The 4,645-nt window shown below is 44.0% G+C and overlaps 1 non-coding gene across 1 annotated transcript; it reads right to left on the bottom strand.

Annotated features, from left to right (window-relative positions):
- Positions 1–4,193: 4,193 nt before the first annotated feature.
- Positions 4,194–4,297, bottom strand: LOC115870599. The gene has a single exon (XR_004046789.1). It is a non-coding gene; the product is annotated as a U6 spliceosomal RNA (small nuclear RNA).
- Positions 4,298–4,645: the final 348 nt, after the last annotated feature.

The raw sequence follows: 4,645 nt of genomic DNA on the forward strand, positions 1-4,645 counted from the left end.
TCATTGCCAAGACGTTATTTTGTTTCATTTGATTTTTTTTTTTAAAGAAAAATGATGAGGAAGACAAAGCATTGCTCTACTTCACATTGCAATATATTACAAGGTTAGGAGAGTTTGGGATTGTGAGTTTTGGTGAGGATCAGAAAGACGAAAAAAGGAATCAAACAGAAAGTACAGAAATGGATCCAAGTGTACAGCATTAGACATAGGGATCTTTTAAACGTGGCATCTTGGCTCAGGATGAGTTACTCAAAAGACAATGTTATAGCAAACTATTTGTGGGGTGGGTGGGCTGGGTCTGGATTCCTTACCCACCCCCATCGTTTATTTAGTAAATTCTATGTCAGCACTGCCCAGTAGAACTTTCTACCCGATGGACATGCTCTTTGCTGACTCCATTCACAGTGGTACCCATTAGCCATATGTGGTTATTGAAGTGAGGGTAGATGAACTGAATTTAACCTTTTTCATTAGAGAACATTTAAATAGCCATTTGTGGTCAGTGTCTACCAGGCTGAGCAGCACAGTTCTAGAAGCAGTGGAGGAATAAAGTCAAGGAAGGGAGCAATGATAAAACTATTAGAGTACAAGCACATGTTTATCTAACCTCAAGATGAAGAACAGTATGTTTAGTGTGAAATCAAAAGGAAAAAGTGGCCTCAGCTGCCTAAAAATGTAAAACCTCCAACCATGTAAGCTACAATAGGGTTAAAGACAAAGTCAGAGGAAAGGTTATCTCAGACATGACAGAGAAAGGGTTTATAGCTCTGACACATAAGTTATACATTCATATTAAACATGGACTTTTTAAATGAGAATGACACAGAAAGATAAAGGGCCAAACTCCCTGCTGTCAAGTTGATGCCGACTCAGAGTGAGCCTGGAGGATGGGGTCGAACTGCCCCTGCCGGTTTCCCAGACCACAGCTCTTTACCGGAGTGGCAAGCCCTGTCTTTCTCCCAAATAAAGAACTGAGCCAAAAAAACAAAACAAAACAAAAACCCAAACAACTCACTGTCCCTGAGTCAATGCTGACTCATCGACAGACCCCATAGGGCGAGTAGAACTGCACCTGTGAGTTTCTGGGGCTGTCACTCTTGATGGGAGTTGAAGGGCCCCATTTTTCCACCGAGTTGCTGGCTGGTGGTTTCAAACTGCTGACCTTGAGGTTAGCAACCCAACTCGTAACCACTACACCAATACAGGACAGGAAGAATAAAATCGAAAAAGAAGAAATGCCAATACCAAGAAACTATCTTTAAGCTCACCCATAATCTTCATTCAACAAAGAGTGCTCATGATCAGAGACTCCAGGGACAACCCAGTCAATGACATAACTAGGACATGAGGTTTATAGTCTACATCCTGTTTGGTAAGCATCATCTCTTATCTCATGAGTCTTGAGAACCGCATGCAGCCAGCCAAGATAAACTATTGTTCCCTCCCTGTCCAGAGGCAAAGAGAAAAAAAGGAACTGGTCTACTGGACTGATCCAGAGGTCTCCAAATGGATTAGGCCTACCTCTTCTATTCAGGGAAAGAAAATTACTCAGTGTCCCCTGGAAACTAAAAACTTTGGTACTATAGCTCATGGTCCAGGATAAAATGTAGGTATCTACTTTTTCAGCCCTTCCGGATCCTTCCAGCACACCCTCCCCATGAGTGGTGTTTGGGAAACACTGGTCTATACAAACCACAGCCTCATCTACCCAGAGACCAAACGTGTAAGTGTTACCAGGCTACTACGACTGACCATTCTGATCAGGAAGACACAGGATGATCCTGCTAAGAGAGGATCAAACTGTGGAACGAACTCAAATCCTTTTTTTATTTAAATTATTTTATTGGGGCTCGTACAATTCTTATCACAATCCATACATGCATCCATTGTGTCAAGCACATTTATACATTTGTTGCCATCATTATTCTCAAAACATTTGCTTTCTATTTGAGCCCTTGGTATCAGCTCCTCATTTTCCCCCTCCCTCCCCGCTCCCCCCCCCTTTATGAACCCTTGATAATTTATAAATTATTATGATTTTGTCATATCTTACACTGTCTGACGTCTCCCTTCACCCACTTTTCTGTTGTCCATCCCCAAGGGAGGAGGTTATATGCAGATCCTTATAATCGGTTCCCCCTTTCCACCCCACCTTCCCTCCACCCTCCCTGTATCGCCACTCTCACCACTGGTCCTGATGGCATCATCCGTCCTGGATTTCCTGTGTTTCCAGTTGCTATCTGTACCAGTGTACATCCTCTGATCTAGCCAGATTTGTAAGGTAGAATTGAGATTATGATAGTGGGGGTGGGAGGGGAGGAAGCATTTAGGAACTAGAGGAAAGTTGTATGTTTCATCGTTGCTACCCTGCACACCGACTGGCTCCTCTCCTCCCCGCGACCCTTCTATAAGGGGGTGTCCAGTTGCCTACAGATGGGCGTTGGGTCTCCACTCCGTACTCCCCCTCATTCACAATGAGATGATGTTTTGTTCTCTGATGGGAATTCAGATTCTTAAGAAGTCCAGACTTCCTCCACCAGTTGCGACAACTGCCCTGAGGTAGTCTTCAAAGCTTCAACAGAAACTACTTCATGAGGTCATCTTTTAGCTAAAAAAACAGATTCGCTCATAAAATAAATGCTATCACCCATGAGCACCACCCACCACGATGCACCCACAGCCACCGAGTCAATTCCTAGCCACCCAATGTGACAGAGTAGAACTGCGCCTCTGAGCTCCTGAAATTGTACATCTTTATGGGAGCACAGAGCTGCATCTTTCTCCCTCGGAGCGGCTTGTGGGCTTGAACTGCTGACCTGGTAGTTAGCTGCCCATTGTGACCCCCACTCTACCACCAGGGCTCCTTAGCAACAGAAACAGTAATCCTTTACAATGTTATTTATAAAGACTAAAGAATCAAAATTTACCCTAAAGCAAAGGTAAGAAGATAAGGGATGATGAGGGCAGTGAATGTATAAATGTGTTTGACACAATTGATGTATGTATGGATTGTGATAAGAGTTGTATGAGCCTCCAGTAAAATGATTAAAAACAAGAAGATAAGGGAGCAGGGAAATGAGATTACTGAAAACAGAATAACCTGAAAGGATATAATAAGAAAAGTTGATAGAGTGTAGGAAAATGTTACTAATGTCCCTGAGCAAATAGTATAGCAATTATTAAATGGGAACCAAATTTGCTGTGTAAACATTCACCAAACAGTGCAGTCAAATTGTTTTTTATAATACAAATAGTGTTGACTAGAAACAGTCTAATTTACTAGACTATCGATGACTTCAAAAATACTGCTCTACTCATAGCTGCCAGGAAGTAAGGAAACAGTTACTCTCTTCCATTGTAGGTACAAGTATAAATTGATTGTACCCTCCTAGAAAACCATTTCACAATATCCATCACACTACACGTTATTGAGTTAGATTTCTGGTATTCTCATACCCTCCATGTCTATCTACCATGAACACACACAAATGACCCCTGAATGTCATTAGTGAGGGTCGATGACCGCCAACGGATGCTTGGGTGGCACGAATTGCTCATGAGCATTGAGGGAGACCAAAGGGTGCTGGCCTTCCTCCACCACCCACTTTCCTCCTGAGACCAGTCTCCCTAGAGATTCCTCGGGAGAAAGGTGTGGCGATCCCCTTCAGAAGACAACAATGAATCCGTCATGGAGAATCCTATGAAGCTCAGTTATCCTCTTGACCCAGACAGATCATCACAAGTCGGAGTGCACTTGACACCAATTGGCTTGGTTTGGGGTTTATCATGGCCCCCAAAATTTAAAGGAAAAACAAACAAACAAACAAACAAACAAGCTCACTGTCATCTAGCTGATTCCAACTCATAGTAATGCTGCGGAACAGACTAGAACTCCCACTGTGGGTTGCAAAGGCTGTAGAGTTTCCACGGGTGCAAACAGCATCATCTTTCTCTGCAGAGCCACCAGACCCACAAACAGCCCACTGCCTCACCAGCCTCCTTGATGGCCACAGGACAGGTCAAATCGCAATGCCCTTGGTAGCATTCCATTATGGTGAAACAGTGTCACAAGAGCTCAAAGAAACAAACAAACAAACCCAAATATCACCCCTATTCCCTGAGCATTTAACCGTGCACCATGCACTTCACACACAGCATCTCCTTTAACTCTTACAGCAGTAAGTCTTTTTTTTTTTACTATGGAATGCTTCACGAATGTGCGTGTCAGCCTTGCGCAGGGGCCATGCTAATCTCTGTATCGTTCCAATTTTAGTATATGTGCTGCCGAAGCAAGCACTACAGCAGTACGTCTTGATGCAGTCGATACTTTTAAACCCATTTTACAACGTAGAGAGATTCAGTGCCATCATCACATAGCCAGAGAGTCAGGGTTTGAACCCAAGTCTGTTGCAAACCAGGAAGCTCACTCGGGGCCAACCTGCTGCCAGAAAGCCCCCTGCAAACTGGGAAACCACGGCCCTAGGATATTCTGATCGGGAGCAGTGATCTCACCAATGAGCCGGCAGACAAAATGCAGAGAGCGACAACAGACCCCGTGGCCTGTTGGTCTCTCTGTTGCCCCACTCCTGTGATCTGAAATAAAGAAAATGGGTGTCGATGTGGGGAGGGAGGAGCTGGGTTTGAG

Source organism: Echinops telfairi, unplaced genomic scaffold (assembly GCF_000313985.2).
Source record: "Echinops telfairi isolate 266 unplaced genomic scaffold, ASM31398v2 ScPeMD7_2010;HRSCAF=2546, whole genome shotgun sequence".
Taxonomy (NCBI): Eukaryota; Metazoa; Chordata; class Mammalia; order Afrosoricida; family Tenrecidae; genus Echinops; species Echinops telfairi.